At 32.5% G+C, this 26861-nt stretch overlaps 1 protein-coding gene and 1 long non-coding RNA gene across 2 annotated transcripts in view; both read left to right on the top strand.

The window, feature by feature from the left end:
* The window catches only part of LOC145242656 (protocadherin gamma-C4-like), a 655877-nt gene that overhangs the window by 270091 nt on the left and 358925 nt on the right, over positions 1–26861 (top strand). The window lies entirely within an intron of this gene.
* Positions 13605–19127, top strand: LOC145242660 (uncharacterized). The gene is made up of 2 exons (XR_013862787.1): positions 13605–15651; positions 15683–19127. It is a non-coding gene; the product is annotated as an uncharacterized LOC145242660 (long non-coding RNA).

Raw genomic sequence — 26861 nt, 5'->3', positions numbered from 1 at the left:
TATAACTGGCAGTAATATTCTATAAGTATTATCCCACCTAAATAAGAATTGCTCGATATACAAGATAGAGCAAATAAATCAAATTTTAGTCATTCAAGGAATTTAAAAATTTATGACCTGAAATGTTTGAATTTCAAATCATAAAATTTTTATTATTCTATGTAAGACAAAGAATACATTTGAAATATTTTAACTCCTTATCCTATAGGATTTCGATGTCTACCATCTCTTCAGAGGGGAAAATATTAGCAAATAGTTATAATGGTTTACATCTTATTTGCTAAAGACAGTGAGACATGGAAAATGAACAATTAAAAGTGGTTTAAGCATTTAAATGTCATAGAGTAAAGGAAGTTAATGAAAAGGAAATAAATTTTTTTACATTTCACGTCATAAATTTTTAAATTTATTGAATGACTAAAATTTTATATATATATATATATATATATATATATATATATATATATATATATATATATATATATATATATATGAATAACAAAAAGAGCTTATAGCTCTTTAAAAAATCGCTATAGTAACGGGGTAAAATAAATAAAAGCGTTTCGAAGCTGTTAATACCCCTAAAAATAAAAAATAAACACACAATAAATCTATTATTTATTTTGTAATATCCACAAACTTACTGTAACAAATACGGACAGTCGCTTGCAATTTGGCTGTAAATGTTAGAAAGAAGACTATAGGGAAAAATACTGGATCTTCACCCGGATGCAAACCGACATCTTCAACATGTTTTTTAATACACATAAAGTGTGTGTGTGTGTGTGTGTGTGTGTGTGTGTGTGTGCGTGTTTGTAGGAGTGCCGTCGTAGCACTAAACTGCATGAATATTCTCGCATTAATTTGCATGAATGTTCAAACAGCAGATAAAAGAATTGCAATATAGACAATAAAAGGAAAATGTAGTAAAAAAACAAAACAAATATATCACAAATAAATGTTACCAAAGGCAATATATGCTAATCTTCTTCCTACTTTTTTTTGTGTTTTAAATTATTTTAAAGAGTTTATTTAGTTTGAAACATATATAGTGCCGAGTGTAAAGTTAGAACATGGTAAAAATGGCTGACATGAGACGGTCATCCAGGGAGCCTCTATAATGGCACAACAATTGAAAAATTAAACAAAATACTGGAAGAAACCCACTCAATAAATGTCACGATGAAGATATCCCAGTGCAGAGATTTTTCTTTTTTCTTACAAAAGAGTTGCCACTTATCAAGGCCCGAAGGTCACTCGAGTTAATGAGTGAACGTTTGTCATCAAGACAACAGTGTAGTAAACATAAGTGATGGCAATTTGAATATAATTGGATTATTTAAGAAGACGGCTCAATAAGAACTTGTTTACATTGAACTTGAAGATAAGCATATTGTAGTCAACTGGAAAGCAGGCCAGCAGAACAGCGTTCCACAAGCAGGCATTTCTAAGAAAGAAACTTTGTTAATGGAATCTGTGTTTAGATTTAGATACTAATAGAGAGCGCGGGAAATTGTTGATGGTGGTTGTACCTGGATGAATGTTTTTTATGAAAGTTTAGCAAGGAGAACCATAGATTGGAATTTAGTCAAACATTTGCCATGAGAATAACGATAGAGCAGAGACAAGCTCGCAATGTCTCTTTGGTTACAGCGAAAGAAAGGAGCATTTCTTACCAGGTTTAGAAGCCGGTTTTGAACTCTATCAAGGTAGGACAGGATGTTCCGAGTAGCTCCTGCCCAGATGTGGCAACAGTACTCCATCCTAGGACGTACTTGGCTCTTATGCAGGTAGATGATTGCATCAGCAGTGAGATATCTTTTGGTACGATAGAATGATCAAATCATTTTTATGACAATTTTGTCAATGGATTTGATGTGTTCCATTTCAGATGAGGAGAGAAGGTCAGTTCCAGAAGCTTCTCAAAACAGAAGCTATAATTATTTTCTGTTCTAACTGAACAGAGTAACCACATATTTTTTTTCTTTTGAATCGAAAAACCCTTTAAAATAAGTTAAAACAAAAACTTGTCCTGGTAGATAGAAGAGTAGTTTATCTTGCCTTTGGTAACATTTATTTGTTCTCTGTCTGTTTTTTTTTTTACCACTTTTTCATTTTGTTGTCTATATTTCAAAATGAGCGAATTTATTTGTAACCAGAACTAAAATTTTAAAATTGAAACAAGAATATTCATTATGAATTGAACAATTTCACAATTTTTTTTAAACAATTGTAATTTCATTTTTTTTAATATAATATGGATTAATTAAAAAGAAAATGTTTTCCCAAAATCAATCGGTTTTGTCTCGTTGTTGCTTTTTTTTGCATTCTCCCAATTAATCTGACCAGCAGCAAAATCCCACCCCTTCACTGTTGATGTTCCCTAGATGCCAGAAACTGTTTTTGTTATTTGTGTACTTCCCTGATTGTACTGACATGTGGGAGTTTAAATGTAATTTTTATTTTAACGGAAATCGTTTCAGACACGATGTGATGCCACTTAATGTAAACAATTAACAAGAAAAAAAAAAGTCTTGAAAAGACTAAGGTTAAAAGTAGAGGGAAAACAATGAGCAGGAAGAGAGTTCCCCAAGATGCGGTTTTGGGAAAGAAACGTCTGGAATAGGAAGCTGCATTACAATGAGGTATTAAAACAGTGAATTGATAGGGACCACTAGACCAACGCACAAAACGAGCAGCAACAAAAGAAGCAGTGAATACATAAACAATTTTGAAGAAGAAAAATACCATAATAGTATTTATAGAAAAGACTGAGACTAGCAACATCACGTCGGTGAAAGAGAGATCAACAGACATGTTGCTCCTGAACTCTCCTGTTAGACAAAATCCCAAACAGTAATCTCCTATGTTCCAAGTGGCAATATACGATGTTTGGGGTGAACAAGAGTAAAACGAAAAAAAATCCTGTTTCCGTGCACACTGGATGACTGCCTCAAAATAATCACGTCATCCACTAAAACAAAGGAGAAAATCGGGTTCAGATTATACCATCATAAAACTATGATGTCTTCAGTTTATATCGTCACAAAAATGCTGCTATTATCCATCACATCAGAGAAGAGGTATAGTATCCTTTATCTAGTTGCTGATCCTGTGCAGTTCTAGGAGGTCCATCCTCCCAGGCTTTCCCTTCTCTCTTTGAGAAGGATTTAGTTTATTGCTAATCGTCTGAGGCGTCTTTACTGAGTAATGTCAATGGAACTGGCCAGGGATGTTTTTTTTGTTGTTGTCTTTTTTTTTTTTTTTTTGCAGGCCAGAGTACTCCTCCTCTGGGGCTCTGGCCCTTCAATCCCACTTTCTGACCCTTGTGTCACATCTTCCCAGCGTGGAAGGAAGATAAATACCAAACCACCTAAAATCTCCAAAGCAATTAAGCAGAATTGAACCAACTTTGGCATGAAGCACCCTTGGCATATAAGATGCGTCACGGTAAGGAGGCTCAAATTAAAATAATACTGCTAATACGTTATTACTGCTGCTGCTGATACTACTACTACTACTACTACTACTACTGCTAATAATAATAATGATAATAATAAGAAGAAGAACAACAACAACAAACAACACTTATTGGTTCCAAAACTACTGAGCCGAATTGTGACTTTGACCTGGCAGGTGTGCTAGCTAAAGGGATGGGCACAACTATACTAAATACTACTGGATGCCCTCTGAAAGAGTTTCTGGGTATCGTTTTTAATGAGGCAACTACGATTCCAAATGCATTGCTTAACTAAACCAAAGGTAACCAGAAGTAATGCTGCGATAAGCTTAGAAGGACTAGTATTATTTCTGATGTTTCCTTCTCCTAAATTAGTTCCCTACCAAAGCGTGAGTGTCTAGTCCCCACTACCATGGATCGATACCGTCATCCCAGGCATTACATCTTTTTTGGTGGGAAACAATGTACTGCATCTTCATTCTTCATATAATAGCAACCATATACAACTATCTATACTCCTATAATTTTTTGTGCGTGTGTGTGTATTGATATTCATATTAAAAAACCTTTTCTCTATTTATCTAAAAATATATATATAACTTTGTTATAGACAGGTTTATTGCATTTATCTGCAAAAGATCTAGCTAATTTGCATATTCTTTTAAACATTTATTTTAATTAATTCCCTATTAGTTTTTTCGGTTTTCTTATGGGATGATCATCTTTAGTTAACTATTATGTGTAATTATATTCATGCAGATATTCTACACAATTTATACTTGCGTAATATTTGCATAAAAAGGTTATAGTAAACACAAACCTCATTCTATATACATTTATGTATGCATATATATATTTAAAAAAATTTGTCTACCAGACTCTTCTGTCAGTTTTTGGTCTATCGACATGAAATTTAATATAAAGGGTATTCGGACCCATGCGAAACTTTATATTTGGCTTTTAGCCGGGGAAAATTGGTGTAAAAGTGTGAATATTAAAAAAATAAAATTTGTCAGGTAAAGGTCGAATGACGGCATGACGAATAAGCATGCGTAAGATGGTCACCAACCCACATAACCAACAGATGCCAACCAGTCGCAGGTAAGTTGAGATAGAAAAAGAACAAAAATATAGAAATTACATTATGTGAGCCCAAGTGATCTGAAACTGACAGAAATCTCATAATTTGACCCCTCACCTTCCCACCTTAGAAAAAAAATGCACGTTGTCCGGGAACCAACACGTTGTAACCTCAGCCGCAAAGCTGACAAGAAAGAACTTCAACTCGCTTTTTTTTTTGTAACAACGACGTTTATTTTCTCATTGTTACAGCTGTGACGTCACCTACATGATTTCAAACATACTCTTGAACGTGCCCCACGTCTCTAAAATGATCTTTTTAAAGTCTTTTTTTTTCCCTACCGGTGACGTTATTTTGTATGCATTTGCATATAGTCATCCATACAGGGAGAAAACTATCCAAAACTTTACTGGAAAGGCATAGATAGTACATGAACCAGGAAGCGGCTTATTGCCACTTAAATTCCAAGAAATAAATCTAGGAGCTATTATCAATTTGGTATTTTTTTTTTTACATTAGGTCACCTCCACAATTTTCTTTAAAATGGCAACTTTTAATGTTTTTTCGACTATGCTGAATAACAAGTTCTTATTTAAATTTTGCAGAGACAAGTAGTTTTCAAGATATAAAGATCTGTATTATGCACTGTAATTCATTGGTGACCATGTTTGCATGCGTGCATGGTAAACCAATAGCTCTACCTCCACAATTTTCTTTTAAAAAGGTTAAGAACGGCTTTTGGAATAAACGCTCACAACCTCCCCATGTTAAGAACGGTTTTCAGAATAAACACCCACAACCTCCTCATGTAAACAACGGCTTCCAGAATAAATACCCACAACCTCCCCATGTTAAGAACGGCTTTCGGAATAAACATTCACAACCTCCCTATGTTAAGAACGGCTTTTGGAATAAGCACTCCCAACCTCTCCATGTTAATTACGGCTTTTGGAATAAGCACCCCCATGTTAAAAATTATGGAGTTGGACCTAATGTAAAAATTTAGTGAGAATTCAATGGCAAACGACTGTTGCAATAATGCAAAGTTATTTGCAATAGAGTACAAAGCAGAGAGTACTGGAAATCTGGAGAGACTTGTTGTCATTCAGTTGTTTTTAGCAATGACCATTGTGGAAATAATAACAGAAGTCCTTATAGGATTTAGTCAATTTGTTTCCAATTTTCATAAAACATGCAAAAAACAAGAAGTGCAGCAGAATTCTAGGTCAATAGATGATAACCAGTCTGTGTGCAAGACTAGGTGTGTCAGAAACTTTGTGAAAAATATTGAATAATTCCACCTCCCTGTCTTTCTAAGCTTATAACTACTCGAAAAATGTAATTCAACCCCTAATTTTTTTCAATTAAAGGAGCAAGGACCAAGGTTTCATTTGAAAAAAAAAAAAAAAAAAAAAAAAAACAAACACCGTGTTTTTTTTTTTTTTTTTTAAAAAAAGGCTTTTAAACTTCGGACTTTACAGGCAAATTTCTAAAAAAAACACTTCTTTTTTTTTAAATTTGAATATATTATTTATTGATCTTTTATCTTCAATTTGTGATATATAAAACTTTGGTGAGTAAATTAATTATTTACTTTTTAATAGACATTTCAAAATGTGGGGGGGGGCGTGAATTTATAAAAAAAATCGTTTGTCTAAAATATTATATTCGGTTTATTGGAAAGAGCATAAAATTTCACATTGACCCTGAAAATATCGTAAAAATAGAATCAATAGAAAAATTTTGATAGATGTTTAAAGTTTAAAAATTGAAAAATATTGAGTTCGTAAAATTCATTACTGTTTTTTAAAAAATAAAAAAAATATATTTCTATTACTTTTAAAACAACTTTAATAGCTTATTTTGGGTGTATAATCCATAAAGAAAATAAAGAACCCACTTTTAAAAGAGAAATTACGAGTTTTTTTATATTTTATTCGCAGTTTCGTGTTAGGGTTTTTTTTTTTTTTTTTTTTTTTTACACAGTGATCACCACTTATCAAGGCCCGGAAGCCACTCAGGGATAAGGGTTATTGCAAGTACATTACGTTAGTGAGGAGATTTGCTGAAGTGTTTACTTAAGGGGGCGGTTCATTAGGAATTTGTTAACATTGGACTTGAAGACATCCAAATTGTAGTCCGGAGGGAAGCAGGCAGACGGAACAGAGTTCCACAGGCGTGCAGTTCTAAGAAAGAAGCTTTGTTCATGGAATCCGCGTTTTGATTTAGGCACAGATATAGAGTGGGGGAAATTTTTCACAGTGGATTCAGCTAGACGGGTGTTTCTCGTGAAAGATTGGCGAGGGGGGACCAGAGATTGGAGTTCAGACGAGCATCTGCCATGGAAATAACGATAAAACAAGGATAGGCTCGCAACATCTCTTCTGTGGGAGAGAGGTTGCAGGGTAGAGAAAAGGGCATCCCCTACTAAGCCACGAAGTCTATTTTGTACTCTGTCAAGGCAGGATAGGCTGTTTTTAGCAGCTCCTGCCCAGATATGGCAACAGTATTCCATCCTTGGACGTACTTGGCTTTTATATAGATAGAGAATTGCATCAGTAGTGAGATATCTTCTGGAGCGGTAGAAGGATCCCACCATCTTTCCAGCGACCTTGGCAACAGACTTGATGTACGTGTTCCATTTCAGATCAGGAGTAAAGGTCAAACCCAGAAGCTTGTCAAAACAATTCCTACAAAAATTATGATACCCCTAGTGCAAGACATTGGAAAGGAATCAGAACTCAGATGTAGAGAAAATATATGTGGATGGTGAAGCTATTGAAGTCGTTCAAAAGTTTTGTTAACTTTATTACATTGGAATATAGGGAGGAGCTGGTGCTACTGCAAGAGTTATGAATAAATGGAAAATAAAAATAAATTTAAATTTAAATTAAAAAATATGAATCAAATAAAAATATTTAAAAATAAAAATAAATAAAAATTAACATAAATAAAAATTTTTAAAATAGAAATAAAAAATAAAAATAGAAATAAAAATTAAAATAAATAAAATAAAAATAAAATAAAAATTAGGAATAAAAATGAAAATATAATAAACATAAAGAAAATTTAACATAATACATATTAAAAACAAATATAAGTATAAAAATTATTTAAAAAATAACTTAAAAATTAAATAAAGATGAAAATAAAACAATAAAAAATAAAAATTAAAAAATAGAAATAACAATTTAAAATAAACATAAATTAAGAAATAAAAGCAAAAAAATAAAATAAATAAAATTAAAAATAGAAATACAAATAAAAATTAAAATAAAATAAATAAAAAATAAAAGTTAACATTAAATTAAATAAAAATAGATAAAACAAAATAAAATAATCAAAACATAAAAATTAAAAAGAAACAATTTAAAATATAATAACAATTAAGAATAAAAATAAATAAAATAGAAATAAATAGTAAAAATGAAAATAAAAATTTGTTAAAATAAAAATAAAATTAAAAATAAAATAAATGTAGAAAGAAAAAAATGAAAGTAAATAAAATAAAAATAAAAATTAAATAAATGAAAATTAACATATATATTAAAAATAAAATAAATATAATTTTTTTTTAATTACATAAAAATTAAATAAAGATAAAAATTTAAATAAAATAATAAAAAATTTAAAGGGGAGTAGGCAGTAGACTTTTAATTTACTTTCGACAATGTCAATTTTAGTTTCACAAATATTTTTTGGACATAGACTACTTTCCATATCCCCTCCTGTCCTAGTTTCTGCTCTTTCTTTCATAACCTTCCTACTCACAGCAATGCAACTGACTTCGTTTGGAGATTCAGATTTTTTTTTCCTTCAAACTTCCCCAACCACTTCCCACAATGCATTTCATTCCATGCTTCCCTCCTTTTCCTCCTCCTCCTCCTCCTCCTCCTCCTCCTCTCACACTTCTCTTTTTGATCCTTTAATCGTTATATTCCATAAACGATGTTTCTGACAAAGAGGGAACAATTGCTGTTTTCTGAATCAGAGGCTATCTAACACCTATTATTGGCTAGTTTTTTTTTTTTTTTTTTTTTTTTTTTACCTTGAAGTAATAATTTCTTCAGCTCCTTACACAAGTGGCTTCATGCATTTTCTTGAGCGATTTCCATAAAAATAAACCGGGGGGGGGGGGGGAGGGGGAAGCAGCAAAGTATTATCACTGTCAACTAAGAGAAGAGTCTATCAGGCAGATTTACGCAGCGTGATAATCCATGGAAGTCAAATCTGGTCAGTGAAGATGAAGACAGTGACATTCTGAGAACTTTTCTAGGTCAAGTGTTCAAATAAAAAAAAAACGGCAAAAACATAGTAATGAACACCGTTTCGGTGGGGTATAAGTCTATAATGAATTCTTCTGAAAAGGGCACTTTTAAAACAGGAGTAAAACGATCAAGTGCTTGGGCACCCTTAGTATCCCCTTCCTCTCTGCACGTCCCTGGTTGCAGACATGCATTGCATGGAGAGAAATGATATGACAATTATACAATGGATGTTTGATGCAAGTCTTTAAAACAAGCTTGGATGTGAATACTTCAGGAAAATTAAATGTTAACATTACACACACACTATTATAAAGAGTTGTGTACAGAATGGAAGTCCTTATTGGTATATTTGGATTATTTGGATTCTTCGGACTACTGTTCTCACCTTGAATGTTATTTGCACAACGTTTCCAGCAATGTAACTACCGATATTCTTTTAATGTATCTTGTCAAACTCTGTAATCTTTCTGTCAAACTCAGGAATCTGCACGGAATTTCGAACGGAATTCTTTATTTAATCCACGAGGCTTAGCAAGCTCTCATTCCAATAGCTGGGTAAAAGTCCTAAGTAATTTTGGATCGGGCCGCACTGAGAAACGAACCTTCAATCTCCAGGAATGTAACTTTTACAACCGAATCTAGCAAGTACTTTATCCACTGCGCCAATAATTACTAATAATCAATCCTCATCTAAAAAATTCAGTATCGTGACTTGTTGGTATGGCCATGTCGAAAAGAATAGATGAGGGCTCTGTGGTTAGTAAATGTAGAACAGTTGAGGTAGCAGGGCCAGTTGACATAAAAAGGTCACAAAAAATATGGGAGCAAGTGATAAGGATGGATTTGAAAGAAAGAGACAGTGACGTAGCAAAGGGGGGTGGCGGGAGTAGCGGTCTACGTAGGGCAGCATTTTGAGGGGGTAAAAATGAAAAATAGAACAAATAAAACAATAAAAAGCTAACAAAAAAAATTGAAATTTGATATCAAAATGAGTTTTTAAGGTCGAAATATGTTTTTTTTTTGTTTTATGTGTGTAATACTGTTTTTTGGGGGGGGGTCAAACGGGTATTTCAACTGTAGCATCAGTTTCATGTCCAATGAAAATAAATATTTTAAGTTGAATACTCCTGTTTTATATTAAAGAATAATTTCTTGAGAAGTTTCGTGGAATCTATAATATAAATCTCACCTGTCTGTTTAAATGTACGTATGTATGTATGTATGTATGTATGTATGTATGTATGTATGTATGTATGTCTGCCTAAAACTTTGGACAGAGGCAACGAAATTTCACGAGATCCGTGTCGTTTTGAAGCTCGACGCTTCGGATGACAAATATCGAAAATTTGGCTTAATACATTAATTCCTTCACCCTATAGGGAGGGGTCGCTTTTTTTCGCAGATATTTTCGAAAGTCATCCCTTCTTTTCGATTCATTAGCCTTAATTTAAACCTTCGCCACTTCTGGTTTCGCAATGGGCGCAACAGCAAAGACGAATAGTATAGCAAGCTCAACTAGTAGCGTTACCAGCTGTGGCCGCTCTTTCTGGAAACTAAAGCTCACAAAGGACTACCTTCGATCAGCAATGAGCCAGACAAGGCTTACAGACTTGGCAGTTCTCTCCATAGAAAGGGAACTTGCCGATGGACTGAATTTTGACAGTGTTATTCAAAACTTTGACGAAAAAAAGCGCGAAAAGTTTATTTATAATTTTTTTTATTTACTTGATTCCTTGCTGTAGTTTTCTTATAAAAAAATAATTTTTTAGTAACATTTTCAAATTAAAAAAAATTTTTTTTAAACAATTTTTTATTAAAGCGGTTGAAAGTTTATTATATTTGTTTGTTTAGCCAGTTAATTTAATTTAACATTTTTTTTTATACTTTGAATTATACGTTTTTGCTTAGAAAGATCTTTGATTTTCTTTGATGACGCGTCCAGTCTTTGTTTGTGTATCCAGTTTGCATAGCCATTAAAATTAATTTAACAATTGTTTTATGATTTGACTAATACGTATTTTTTTTATTTTGAAAAATCTTTGGTTTTCTTTGATGATGAGTGCATACGAGTACTGCAATAAGAGGAAAATCTGGGACAATAGTCTAAAATTAGATCCTTTAATGTAATTCCATGAAAATAAATAATCTTACGACCGCCTTGGATGGCAAATATAGTTGCTACTCAACTGGAAAAAAGATATGATAAAGACCTGGCCAGAAATAAGTTAGTTTGGTAGCAATTGACAAAAGTCGCCCACACATGCCAACATATAAAACGAATGTTAAACCGAATATGATGACGATGCTGATGCTTGGGTTGTTGAACATGTGATACCTTAAAACCCGCTCTTTATGTGTCCTTTAAACGCTGAACGCAATTCTGATAATCTTTTAACATTAAAATGGTCTCATTTTGTTTCTTTTTTTTTCTCTCTAATTATTTGCAAGATAAAATTCGAAACGCTATCTTCCATCTCACCCCCCCCTCCGTTGCATTGTTTATTTCTCTATTATTTGAAAAAGGCTAAAACAAAACAAAAAAAATATCTAATCGAAAAAATAATAATCCGACCTTGTATAGAGGATGAAAATCATTATCAGTTTCGTTATTTTGCTAATCAAATTTTTGATTGATCAACATTTAATTGAACTTGCAACCAGAAAATATGGCACCTGAATATTCATTTAAAAATGATGAATTACAACATCATGGTTGTTCCCCCCCCCCCCCCGGTCAGTGAAACTTATACTGTTGTTCAAATGGATAAACTGACGAGTGAGATCAACCTTTCTTGGATCAAAATTACAATTTTTCCATATTTGAACCAAGGTCATTTCTCTCTTTCTCATTCTCCCCCTCTCTTTCGCATTCCCCCAGTATGTCTCTCTCTCTTTCGTTTTCTCCCTCTTTCTACTACTCACACTCTTTATCCCTCTCTCTCCCTCTTTATCCGGTGCTCCCTTTTGCTCTCACTCTTTTTCTCTTTCTTTTTTATACTGCTGTTCAAATGCATGAATTGACGAGTGAATTTACCTTTCCAGAATCAAAATTACACACACATACGCACACATTCTCACTTTTATAGATATATAGATTGATGTACAGATTTATATAACTACATGTGCGTATGCTAGAAAGTTTTCATCATAAATTCTACACAATTATGCAGAATGTAGAAAATATACATAAATAGAATTTAGCATAAAAGTGAAATGAAACTAATCGTCTCATAAGAAACTGTAAAAATAATTAATTAATTAACGTTCGTTTTTCAAATTAGTTAACATTCACGAAGTCGCTTGCATATCCATGATTGAGTACTTTAAGAAGTTGGTTTTAATAATTTTTACTATTATATAAAAGTCACCGTGTGTGTGTGTGTGTGTGTGTGTGTGTGTGTGTGTGTGAGTGAAAGAGAGAGAGAGAGAGAGAGAGAGAGTTCCTTATAAGTTCCCAAACGGCTGAGCCTATCTTTTGCAAATTTCACACAAAACTAATTTATATGTCTGGCAATGTTCTTAGATATGTTTTGTACAGAAATCTATCCGATAAATATGGAAAGTCGAAAAATCCGATCTTAAAAACTGCTTCTTTCTTATAGACAAAAAGAATAATTTTTATAAGGGAATTTTTATGAGTTACACCGGCAAGGGAGATAATAAAATCTTAATAAATCTTTAAAAAAAAAAAAAAATATTGACATCCGGAAGTATAGTTCAGTGGTAGAGCATTCGACTACAGATCGAATGATCCCTTGTTCAAGCCCAAGTGAACCTCACCATTTTATTTTAATTTTTTCTTATTAATGAGTTCAATTTACGAAAAAGGAAGAGGTACCATTTAAAATCGCCACAAATCATTTTTCTTTTTCATATTTTAAAACTAAACATTAATCACAAGTGACTTTTCCAAAGCATTCATCGTCAAGCCGAAATGTCAGCTGACGTGATATTGTAAACAAACACGAACGAAATTTGATGAACGATATTACCGTTCTTATGTTTTTATTTTTTATTTTTTTGCGAATTCATTTTGATTAATTCCTTATTAGTTTTTTTTTCGGTTTTCTTATGGGGTGATCATCTTTAATTAACTATTACGTGTAATTATATTCATGCATATATTCTACATGATTCATACTGGCATAATATTTGCGTAAAATGCTTATAGTAAACACAAACCTCTTATATATATATATATATATATATATATATATATATATATATATATATATATATATATATATATTTATGTATGTTTGTTTACAAATTTTTATCTCCCAAACTCCTCCATCTTTTTTTGGTCTACAGACATGGAACTTCATATATAGGGTATTCGAACGCACGCGAAACTTTATATTTGGATTTTAGCTGGGGAAAATCGGTGCAAAAGTTTGAAAATTAAAAAAAATGAGATTTGCCAGGTGAAGGTCGAACGATGGCATTACGAATATGCATGCGTAACATAAGAGCTATTGGTTCATGTTTTAATTTTTTGCTTTGCAGCAAACATCTCTTTATAGTACAATCATTAACGTCAAAGAAAAAGGTAAATCGTAAGCTAAACGTTTTGGTGTTGATTTTTTGGTGGTGGTGCTGCACGAGTCACTTTTTTTTTTTTTTTTTTAATTTTTAAACTGTTACTATATATTGGGTCCAATATAATATAATAATAAATACGAAATCTAAATTAATCAAAATATCATATTTAAGCTCATTTTACGATTGGGCAATGCCGGGCGGCCTGCTAGTATATATATATATATATATATATATATATATATATATATATATATATATATATATATTCAGGCAAACATTATTAAAAACAACAGAGATACCTTGCTTATGATTCTTTTTTTCATTTTTTCGATCTTTCGTAAGATTTTTTTAACTTCAAGATGGAAGGTATTTACAAATGTTCCATGGTTCACACGAGCGCTTTCGATTTTTTTTTTTTTTGAATCATCATCAGGTGGAGATAAAATATTAAAAATAGAAGTGAAATATATAGTTACGAATGATAAAAAGAGTCAATGAAAAGTCGATTAAAATATACATTTACGAGTGATAAAAAACTCGATTAAAAATTAGGATGATAAAAGGCAATGTTAGTAAAACCAGTCGTATACTGGTTATGCTAAACATTTCAGCACATTATTGCTACTTTCAAAATTAATGCTATTTATAGATAGGTGCTGGGTTTTTATATATAGTGCTTCAAATATTTTTTAATTTTTTACAATTACTTTCTCGTTGCAAAATCCTTGTGTTGTCCACGAGGACCTTTCTAAGATTAGAGGGGGGACAGCTATGTTGATTTGTTAAATGCTGGTATATTGAGCTAGTACTGTTCAAATATACCAGCATTTAACAAATCAACAAACGTGACGCATTAACTGTTGCGTCCATCGTCAAACCGAAATTGACGTAGATTTAGATTAAGGCTAGACAATCGAAAAGAGGCGATGACTTTCGAAAATATCGGTGACCCCTACCTGTAGAAAAGTGCCCAGTTGAGGATGAAGGAATTAATGGTTACACGAATCGAAACAAATACATTAAGGACTTTCCAAAGACTGCTACAAAGAACATAAAAAAAACGTAATATGCGGCTGCAGCCAAGATTGAACCCACTACACGAGTTTGTAGTGTCATTCAAATCTTGTCCATAGCTGAATACTTGATGTTTCGCTAAGGATATTAACGGTATGTCTTATCATGACGCCATCACTAGATGGGTTGCCTACCACAGCTTAAGAGAGACTCATCTACCCTCGAGAGAAGGATAGACTGCGTCAGTTTCCCAACCTGCTATTTTTTATGACCTCGCGGTACATACAGCTCCTCGCATTCCCAAATGGTCACCTATCTGGTACTGGCTAGGCTCGACGTTGCTTAAATTCGGTGATCTGACAAGAACCGGTGTGTCAACGTGATTGTGCCGAACAAGGTGTGTTCCCTCTACCAATTACTCACAACAGAGAGTATCATATATCTTTACAAAGCCACAATTCGCTCATGCATGGAGTATTGTTGCTACATCTGCTTCATCTACCATTAGTCTTTGACTCTTAGCAAGGGTCCCACCCTCCAAAAAAAGAGATCGCCGCAATGTTTCATCTTTTCACTTGTTTCACAAGTATTTTAATGAAATGTGGTCTGATGAACTTATAACACTTGTGTCCCCTCAATGTATATACTCCTGACTAACTCGACAGGCAACAAAATCCCACCCCTTCAATGTTGAGGTCTCCAGATGCCGGGAAGCCTTTTACTCTAATAGTTTCTTCCGTCAATAGTATACGATACAAGAAATGACTTTTTAAAACAATAATTAAAAAAAAAAAAATTAAATCTACCATAATGCATTTCGGTTCATTCATAAACAAGTCAGCCATTTTTTAATCATTTTTTTTTAAGAATGAATTACTTTGTGACCCTTTAAAAATTTAGAAAGAATTTGAAAGCATTTAAACTTGTAACAGGGTTGCTGACGCTGGGAGCAGCAGCAGCAACCACATACAGATATGCAAATGACCAAGTTAGCTGTGCGAAATGACGACACAGCAGAGACAAAAGGATATGTCATCGGAGAAGCAGAGTGTTCGGAGCAGATGTGTTCCAGACATGAAAAGAGAAGCATGTGTTCAAAACATGCAGATGATGTCACAGTAGAGACGGAAAGTCACATGTAGCCAGAGAGGGAGAAATTAACTGTTTAAATATTTAGACAAAGTGCGTTGTTGGAAATACCAGATATAAAGGGGTTTTTTTTTGTTAAAAAAAGTGAGTTGAGTTTCTCCTATCCTCTGTTTCTTTGATATAACTACGTCACAAAGGTGTTTTATTATACAAAGAGCATTAGTTAAGAAATGATTAGAAGAAGCAAAAAAGAAAATCGAAATAAAATTTCTCATTGAAATATACAATTGTCCTTTTTGTTTTATTTTTATTTATTATTCATTATATTTTTGTTTGAAAGTGTCGTATAAACTCTAGATAAAAAATCTATTTCAAGATATTGAGAGATAGAGAAATAAGTCCCAAAATAATTAAAGTTAAGTACACTATTTGACTACCATTTTTTTTTTCATTGTTTCTGACCCCAGTCAATCATCTGAAACAAAAAATTCTGGTAAAATCAATCACTTGAAGCTTAATATGTATTCAATACTCCAGATATAGCAAATAAATCATAGCATAATTTTATTCCTAGCAAGTCTTTAGTTGAATTGAACTAGTGATGGGGCGATTCCAATATTTTTCCTTATTCAAATACAATTACCGATTCCGATTCTTTATAAATCTGTAAATATTTAACCATAAAGTTGTTTTTTCCCAACGACGACTGTAAAAATCGTTTTTGGCATTAGAAAATAGGCAGAATTGTTAAGTGTTGAGGCATTATGTTGAACAAAGATGGCAGCAGTAAATCGAATCGGCGAAGAATCATTGCAAGTGTTGAGTAATTCCTAGTAACAAAGATGGCGGCGAAGAATCAATGCAATCCCGATCTTGAGTTGTTTCGAGATGGAGGCCGACGGCGAACTGACTGCATCCAAAATTCGACATTTTTTTATAATAATTTTTGAAGCTTCTGAGTGGCTGATTATTAAACTACGGTTATAAAAACGATCGTCGAAATCATTGGCGTCATACCCCCCCCCCATCATAAATCAAAAGCATTTTACCCCCCCCCCTTTTTGATATAATGGAACAGTCCTTTCGGATTCAATTTGGTTTGACTTGAGAAAAGAAAAAAATAAATAAACAAATAAATAAATCAAAAACATTTTAACAACACCCCTTTTTTGATATAATGGAAAAGTCCTTTCGGATTCAGTTTGGTTTGACTGGAGAAAAGAAAAAAAAAATAAATAAATAAACAAATAAATAAATAAACAAATAAATAAACAAACAAATAAATAAATAAAAAACATTTTAACACCCCCCCCCTTTTTTGATATAATGGAACAGTCTTTTCGGATTCAATTTGGTTTCATTTGAGAAAATAAGAAAATAAAGAAAAAACATTTTAACACACCCCCTTTTTTGATATAATGGAAAAGTCCTTTCGGATTCAATTTGGTTTCATTTGAGAAAAGAAAAAAGTTTTAAAAAATAAACAAATAAGTAAAATAACTTTTGTGTGTTTGTTTGTTTGTTTTTTTTTTTTTTTTCAGTTCTGAGATCCCCCCCCCCCAAAAAAAAAACTTCTGATTTTTCCGATTCCCAGGTCTGATTCCGATTAATCATCTCAACACTAATCGATAACCTTGATAGAAACTGTGTAGTTACTAAGGGATATAGAGACGGTTGAGGAAAGAGGGAGAAATATAAATTTTAATATTAATATGTTACATACATACTTTGATTTCTATACGCCTCCAAGCAACGCCGGATAGTCCTACTAGTCTATTATATGGAGAACAGCTGTCGCTGAGTGCATATGTCCAGCTAAAAGTAAAAAAAAAAACACTAATAAATAAACACCCACAAAGTTGGTACTTTCTTGATCAGCATTGACCTGGATGAATAATATCTAAAATTTAGAAAAGCGTTTATTCTTTGACTCTAAACTCATGTAGATTTGATCAGGGGGGGGGTATTACTAAAGGGAAGTAATTCTGAATTTTTCGTCATGTAGTTCTCTTATGTTAAGCAATAGAGAGGAATAAAGAGATAGAAGTTTGAACAGAAATATGTTAAACTTCCGGGTGTTATGAAAAGGGACAGACCACAGTAAGTAAGAAAACAAAACTAGATAAGTTTGGAAATAATATTAGGAAAAGGCTAGAATCGAACCCAGTAAGAAAAGTTTTAAAAAATATTGCATATTGAAATCCTAGGAATGCAGAACGATTGTCATTGTTCAGGCAAAGAGCTAAATATTATTTATGTCAGAGATAGATATTAAATTTAGGAATTCAGTCGATTGTTCATTCTTTTAGAAATAGCTGGACATTAAATATATGTCAGTTAAAGAATGGAAAATACGAATTTAAAAATAATGTTTAAAAATAGGTTAGATATTGAACAATTAAGATTGGGAATTCTTTCTTTACCAAAAGTGTGTTTGGACATACATAGGTAAAATCCAAGTGAATAAATTTCACGTGGCGAGGCGTGCCTCTGACGTCATCAAGAAAGGAGATTCTCAATATATTGAGACGGGGTTCGAAGTTAGATACAGACAGTGAGAGACAGGGCCAGAGAGCGCTCGAGTCGGCCACACTGGGAGCTGACGCCCTCTTGGAACCGAGAGGAGGAAAATAGGACACTGTAATTGAGGAGGCTTGAATCCCTGACAATCATTATCATCCAGATAGTATGAATAAAGTGTCATCTAATATTTGTAAACTTTTCTCGTCGTCTTCATTACAAAAAGGAAAAGGTAAATGTGTTTTGATCATCATCCTAAACGAACTTTGTATGACCTTCTTTAAGTGTTGTCTGTCCCCCTCCTTCATCATCAGTAATGATTCTCCCCCTCCGATGTAAAAGAACTGTATTACACATTCCCCTCCTTGAATAATGAATTCGCATTTCTTATTGTGTTATAAATATGATGTGTGTGTGTGTGTGTGTGTGTGTGTGTGTGTGTGTGTGTGTGTGTAATGTATGTAAATGTTATTATCAGTCCCTGTATTATGTGTCCCCATTATATATGTATCCCTTGTTATGAATGTCTTGTGTCAACGACAATATACACTATCCGAAATATATGTCCCCACCCCCGCAACACAACACGGATAACTAATGGTAGCCATGCTAGTACTTATTAAATCTTGAATAATATCTTGTAAAATGAAAAGTAAAAAAAAAAAAAAAAAAAAAGAAATTCGGAGTACAAATACTCCCGGGCATCGCCGCATAGGGACATTAAGTCTAAAATAAAACAATTCTAGTCAACGTTGAGGGAGGAAGCATCTATTTCAATCTTTGTTGCGACAGACGAAAGAAAATCAGCCAATCAAGCAAAGTTACCCATCGATACGTGAGGACACGGTTTGAAGAAAGAAAAAATAAAGAAAAAAGAAAAAAAAAGAAAGAAAGGAAAAAGAAAGAAAAGAGAAGGAAAGAAAGAAAGAGGAGTGTTAATTGAGGAATGATTTATCGACACAATTAATATTGAAACAGGACAGGTGGATATTTTATTTTTTTTGTAAGACAAAAATGTTGTGTAGAAAGGGAAAGGTGGGTGGTGGTGGGGGGGGGACCCTGCAATTCTTGTATTGGCTTTTCAACAGCTGAGTTAAACGAAGGAGGATCGGAAAGGAAGAGAAGCCTGAAGGAGCAAAAAAACAAACAAAAACACCTGGACGTTTCCTACATTCAAGAGTCATTTACTGGAAGGAACAAACAATCGGATACGAGGTTCTGATGGTAGTAGTAGTGAGTAGGTGGAGGAAGGGGAGGAGGGGAGAATCATCGGTGTTGTCGGTGGTGTGGGAGGAGGAGAGGTGACACCAGAAGAACCCGGATGACAGAGTTTAATGAGCACCTCTTCTTAACGTTTCTCGTTCACTCTTTTCCTTTTTAACGCCCTATTCCACTACCCTTCCTTTTTTTTCTTTCCTTTCCTTCCTTCTTTCTATTCAACACACTTCTTTGTTTTTTTTTCTTTCTTTCTTTTTTCTTTCTTTCTACCTTTCTTTCTTTTCGCCTTTTATCTTTCGTTTTTTCTTTTCCTTCTGTTGTGTATTCTCTCCTTTTTCTGTTTATTTGTGATTTTCACCACAATTTTTTTTCTGTCTTTCTTTATTTCCGATTCCGCCTTTCTTTTCTTATCTCTGTCGTTTTTTCTTTTCGCTTTTCCTCTTCCTTTTTCTTTCCGTCTCTTTATCTTTCTTTATTTTCTCTATTTATTCCCCAACGTCTTCATACCCCAATTTATCTTTCCTCCCCTTCCCACCCTCTCTCTTTAAACTACACACCCATGACAGAAGTAATAATAATTCATACACGTTTGAAACATTGGTAGGAATTTTCTGTGTTTTTGCCATGAAATGAAACCAACACCGTATTTTTGCCTTCACCATATACAAGCCTGGTTAAATCCGTCCGTTTTGAGGTCTACTTAAAGGTCAATCCTCCTGACTTGACTTAACATTCACAGGTAACACGAATTGGAACAAATACATTGAGGATTTTCCAAAGACTGCTACAAATAAGGTGGACTCCCTCTACACATTACTCACACCAGAGAGCATCATATACCTTTAGAAAGCCACAATTCGTCCATGCATGGAGTATTGTTGCCACATCTGGTTCATCTGCCATTGACTCTTAGAAAGGGTTCAAAACAAGGGTCTCAAATCTGATAGGCCCTGTACTATCGGCCAAACTCCAACTTATGTCTTATCGCCGCAACGTTTCATCTCTTCGCCTGTTTTACAAATACTTTAATGGAATGCGGTCTGATGAACTTATAGCACTTGTGTCCCCTCAATGTATATACTCCTGACTAACTCGACAAGCAACAAAATCGCACTTCTTCAATATTGAGTTCTCCCGAAGCCGGAAAACCTTCTACTCTAATAGTTTCTTCCATCATGCTGCTAGACTTTTGAATCCCCCCTTGTTCCCTGTTTGTACTAACATGCAGACGTTTAAATGTAATGTGAACAAACATATTGTTGCTCAACTCGCCACAGTTCGTGCTGAATCTTATTTTCACGATGATGTTGTCATTTTTCTGCATCACATGCTCCATACCAGCACGTGATTGCCCATGATGTACTTCAAGTTGACGTATCACTGCCAAGTTCCAATTTTCAATTGTGACCTCTTAGCAGCTATTTTTACTGGCTAAAACCAAATTGAATTTGTTCCACAGGTCTAACTCCCCTATATATCAAGTTTTAAATACCTGTAGAGAAAAAATTTACGGAGCACTTTGTTAGACACTGTTCCACGAATACAAGGTCGCACACACACGCTCACACACACACACACACATATATATGCGACCTTATATTCGTGGAACAGTGTCTAACAAAGTGCTCCGTAAATATATATATATATATATATATATATATATATATATATATATATATATATATAAGATTCAAGCAATCAAGCAAGAATTTCTGAACGTGAACGGTCTACAAAGTTATATATATATATATATATATATATATATATATATATATATATATATATATATATATATAATATAAAATTCTCGATGTTGAAAAAAAAGAGAAAATTAAAAAGGAAGAAAAGAGTAAAAGAGAGGAAGAATGGATATTTAAAAAAAGAGAGGAGAGGGGAGAGAAAAAGAGAGAGAGAGAGAGAGAGCAATAGACGTAGTTGAGAGATGGAGAACGAGAGGGGGGAGTGGAAAGTCGTCTTTCTATATCTATTTTCAGAACAGATAAATATAAGTCAGAAAGGATCAATTTGACCCAGACAGGAATATAATCAAGGTTGATTAATTTTAATGCAGAATTATAATTTATAATAATAATTGTATGCATACACATATATACATATATGAACGTATAAATGCATTTACACACATATATAAAAAAATAGAATAAAAATAAAATAAATTAAGATAATTTAAAATAGGATAGGAAAAAGTGAGATTAAAGGTGGAAAAAAATCATGTACAAGCAATAGGGATACAGCATCTCTTTTAGTGTCACACACACAAAAAAAAACTAGAAGAAATCTTTTATATTAAGTAAGCTTATAGCCATAGGTTTAAGAGGTGAGCTAAGTAATTTTGAATTGTTTATATTTGATTTTTTTTATGCTTACATTGGGGAATAAATTCGCTCTTGGAATTAACTAAATTGATATTTGGGGGGAGAAGTAATTATACATATAGCTTCAGATATGACAATGCAGAGGTGATAAAACTCAGAACCTGGAGTGTATGGCTTTTTCAGAATAGCCAAATTTAAAGAAAAAGGGATGTTTTTAGATTTAAGTATTTTAAATTAAAGTGGTTAGGGAAGTTTCCTGGTTAATATCAGTGATTTCATTATTAAAGGAAGAATTATGGTTAGATATTCAAAACTTTATTAATGTTGAAGTAATTCATTTGAGTTTACACTTTTCTTTCTGTAAACCAAATATAATCTTTTCGTGTACACACACACATACACGCACACACATATACATATATGTATATATTACAATAGAAAAATGCGAGCATGAAAAGTAATATGGTTAAGCTTAAACATGGAAAAATAAAGTTGTTAAAACTGGAAAAGTTATATGCTATAAATTGAATTTTTAAAAAATTCTTAATACTGCAATATTTTAAGTTATATATTTATCATATTTTTACTGGAATATCTTGTTCTTTTCTTTTCCAGTTTAAACAACTAGTCCTTTATTTTTCCATATTTAAGCTTAACCATACTACTTTTTATGCTCGCAGTTTTCTATTGTAATCCATGATTTTTTTCTGGCTTCCAATAAATTCACGTTCTTTGTTTAAGTTCAGTCTTATTTTTTTGCCCCCATAAACACATATGTAATAACAATGTACGGCACTCGTCTGCTTTCAATAAAATCCCCCCAAATTATCTCCCTTTTATGCTTCCATTCTCTCTATTTCACTTGTTACTTCTTTTTTCGCGACAGCAGTGAATTAGTAGCAGCAGTAGTCGCTGAAGGGGGGCGATTGTTATGGAAACCAGTCATAAAAAGCGTCGCTCACCTCCTTGCATATTTTTACAATTTTGAACACCAGTAAATTCGTCAAAACTTTTGTGTTACTGAACGAAAATTGAATTTTTTGTTCACAAGATAGCTGCGAAGGTGATCTATAACTGTAATAATTGTTTGAAATTTGGTCAACAAATGATTGAGCGGTGAAACTTTAAAGCAGTTCTAAATGTCTAAAACTACCACTTAACCATATATTCAAACACTACCTTGTTTGAATGATATATATATATATATATATATATATATATATGATGAAAATAATGGAAATAGTATTCCGACAAAATAGAGAAACTAAAAAGGAACAAACCGTATTATGTGTTCATCAACGTTTCGTCTTTATTTCGAGGAAGTCTCGAAATAAAGACGAAACGTTGATGAACACATAATACGGTTTGTTCCTTTTTATTTTCTCTCTCTCTCTTTCTCTCTCTCTCTCTCTCCCTCTCTCTCTCTCTCTCTCTCTCTCTCTCTCTATATATATATATATATATATATATATATATATATATATATATATATATATATATATAAATTAGTGTTGGGACAATTAACCGGAATTAGAATTGGGAATCGGCAAAATCAGAAGATTTGGGGGTATCGGAATCGGTATCGGAAAAGTTGATGCCTATTTTCCGATGCCAAAACGATTCTTTTACTTGATTTTGTTTAAAGTAAAATCTTCCATTGCTGGTAATAATGATAAAATAATAAATATTTATTGATTTTAAATTACCAGTAAAGTTAAAATCGATAGATCACTCTCCACAAATGTATTTTGACATTTAGAAAAATATTTGCATATTTTACATGTGTTTTTACGATAATCGAGGCAAATAACAATCTTATAGTTAAATAATTAGAGATTTGTAAAGAATTAGAATCGGAATCGGTAATTGTATCGGAATCGGGAAGTTAGTACGGAATCAGCAATTGTATCAGAATCGGGCAAAATATTGGAATCGACCCATTACTAATATATATATATATATATATATATATATATATATATATATATGTGTGTGTGTGTGTAGTTATCTGAAAACATACTGTTTTTTTGTATCACAAACGTTTAAGTGCTGCTTAACAAGTAAGTGCCCCAAGCCAGGATCGAAATTCGACTGCTGAGCCGACAGCCAGTGCTTCTATTACCTCTACGCTATTATTTGACACGTGCTGAATCTCAGCGAAATCTCAATATAAACCCAACGTAAACATTGTCAAGTGCCGGAGAGCTTGAATTGTTTTTTTTTATCCAGTGAGCAATGCTTTAAAATCAAGTGTCGAAATGTACCTGTTACCCGTTGGGTCAGAACAACAACTATTATTTATTCAACTTTGCTTTTGTGTGAAAATTTTAAAATTCTGATAGACTAAAGGCAATCTAAAAATAAACGAGTCTCCCTACTTTATATTTTATCTTTATTTATTTTAAGTGAAGAGACTTATTTTCGCCATCTGCCTTTGCGTATGTATAGGTATTAGATGGCAATGCTGAAAAAGAGAGTCACTCTTTCTCTAAATGCTCGTAGACATTAAGAAATATTAGAAAGTGGTTGACTTCAGATAGAGTGAGAAAGAGTGAGGCAAATACGAAAATATTTAAAAAGAGAGATTTGCACTTGATATCAAGCTATGAATAATTAGAACAATTAAAACAGAATTGCTTTCAAGCATAACTTAATTCTAGTATTAAAATATATTTTAACATTTATTTTGCGTGATTAAAGTATATCATAATAATAACTAGTGGGATCTGTAGAAATCCCACAAAGGACTCATTCCTATGTAATATATTGATGTTGGCATTTTGTAGATGCTCAGTGTAAGTGGAGACGTTCTGATATTATTTTAGCTCTTGTTAAAACTGCAAAAGTATTTATCTAAGCTAGCAGGGACGCCCGGCATAGCCCGGCCATAAAGTACGCTTAAATATGATATTTGAATTCATGCAGATATTGTATATATTACTATAGAGTAAATTTTCTATCAATTTTTGTATATTATAAAGTTGTGATTCCAAAAAAAATATATATCCATATGACTTGGGTGTATCAGCTTAAATCGAAAGCGAAAGCAAAACTTATAATAAACTTTGAACTTTTTTACACACACACACACACACACACACACACACACACACACACACACACACACACACACACACACACACACACACACACAGAAATTGTATATATATCTTTTTTGCAAAAACGCTGGGGTTTTCATTAGTTAGCTTTAGATTCCACAGAGTGAATGAGGTATTGTGGTAAATGTTGCCAGTCAAGAGTAAAGTCTCCAAAGACTCCAATTTTTACTTTAGTTACAAAGACCCTGCAACACTCCCCTCCCCAGATCTTATAGGGCCTTGTGCCTAAATTTGTTTTGTCTTTTGGAGATTTTACTTTTTTAAATGTTTTAATTTTATATTGGAATTTTTTTAATTGTAATTTTTTCTTTAAATGGAATAAATTAAATATAAAGATCAAAGTGTAGTATCTGTTCCGGCAGATACTGCAAGCAAAGACCATATGTGGGGGAAACCCCACATATAAGACCTTGGTCAATGTAGGGGCAACCCTTCATACCAATTGTCACTATCCAGCTCCCCTACTCCCCGGGGAGTTGGTCCCCATTTCCCCTTCACTCCTCACTTTAAAAATCGACTTTGTGCCTAATTTGCTCAGTGGGGGAGCAAATAAATCCCTCAAAGTGTAGTATCTGTTCTTCAGATACTGCGCTTCAATTTTTTGTTCCCTGACAGTGGAGGAGAAATCCTTCACGACTGAGACATTTTTTTTTCCTTTTCTCCATATTAAAAAACGACCCTGGTGTCTAACTCTGTCCTGTGGGGAGGCATTGTAAATAGGAATAATATATAATTGACCTCTCCTTTTACTTAAAAATGCACCAAACATCAGGAAATAACCGATTTTAATGAAAGTTTCAGTATTTATCAAATAATGATCGCGGAATATAATGAACTAATTATTTTTATTTAAATCTTAGTGAAAATGTATTATTTTTTTTAAACAAAAGATACCTTTACTAAAGTTATGGTTTTCAGTAATAAATAAAAAAACGCAAGAATTTATTTTTGCTTTTTTTATGTAAATAAAGCATCGTAATTTGTAACAATGAAATAAAAATAAAATAATTTTTACAGGAACATTACGAAAAAAAGACTTCAGTCCGTATTAATGAATTCGATATAACGCAAAGAAAAATTAATTTCTCGAACTACCAATATTATCATTGAATTCAGCATTGTTTATTTAATATTTTCACACACAAAAAAAATTATAATTGCAAAAATTATTTCTACTTTTTTTTTTACGCTTATATTTTTAACGTAATCTTTACATGGAAGATTCTAATATTTCCACTGCACGCAAGAACGTATAATTATCAACGTAAAATAATGTTCATATAATCTTGGAAAATAAAGTTTAAAAAATTAAATTGAAAAACAGGAACATAGAAAAATAATTTAATTTAAAAAATGGCAAAAATTATACGAACGTTCCATGTCGGTAAGTACGGATGCGCAAAGTTAAAATGAAAACCAGTCTGTTTTGCTCACCCTCCTCCTCTTTTCAACTACCCGCCCGTTTGTGTTCATCAACTTTAAATTTCACGTAAACATTATGGTAAATTTTGACGTAAGTCTGTATTTTTTTTGTGTTTAATTTTTTCAATGATTATAAATTGTTTTCTTAACCGATTATAATTTTGTATTAATATTAATAAATAATGGCGCTAACTTTTTTTTCAAAGAATAAATTGTCAATAGTATAATTAATGAATTTAATTAACTTTTATGCATTTTTAAATGAAGGATTGAGCGTCTTCGACTCAAAAAGAAAAAAAATGTCGCTCGATATGCTGGAATAAAGACATAAATTATGCTTAATTTGTCCTTCCATACATATTTTAATTTTGCCGCGAGAGTTTATTTTGATAGGAATGGACGAGCCTCGTTGCTACCAGTGATACATTTTTGGATAATTATTACTTTTTTTTACATAAGTTAAGTACATTTATTGTATTAATTCATTATCTTAAGACTTTAACTTAATATTTAACTTGGAAATAATTCCAGAAAACTTATATTTTTCTTGCCAGACAAATGTAAACGCGATTTTTGTCATAATGAATTTTTACATGAAATCTAGGGTTTTTCAGATTTGAGATAAAATTATTCCATGTATCTTTTTATTTCATACACTTATTTTCTTTGAGAAATTAACTTTAAACTATAATCTTTCAAATACAATTAAAAAAAGTACTCGAAAATTTAAAAAATTATTATGATTAACCTAAGTTAAAAACCATAACCCGCGTACCAAAGCAGCCATTAATT

The sequence above is a fragment of the Euprymna scolopes genome, chromosome 21 (genome assembly GCF_053919585.1).
Source record: "Euprymna scolopes isolate OS-2025 chromosome 21, ASM5391958v1, whole genome shotgun sequence".
Taxonomy (NCBI): domain Eukaryota; kingdom Metazoa; phylum Mollusca; class Cephalopoda; order Sepiida; family Sepiolidae; genus Euprymna; species Euprymna scolopes.
Note: the sequence above shows the minus strand (reverse complement) of the source record. Positions and strands in the feature narration are given on the sequence as shown.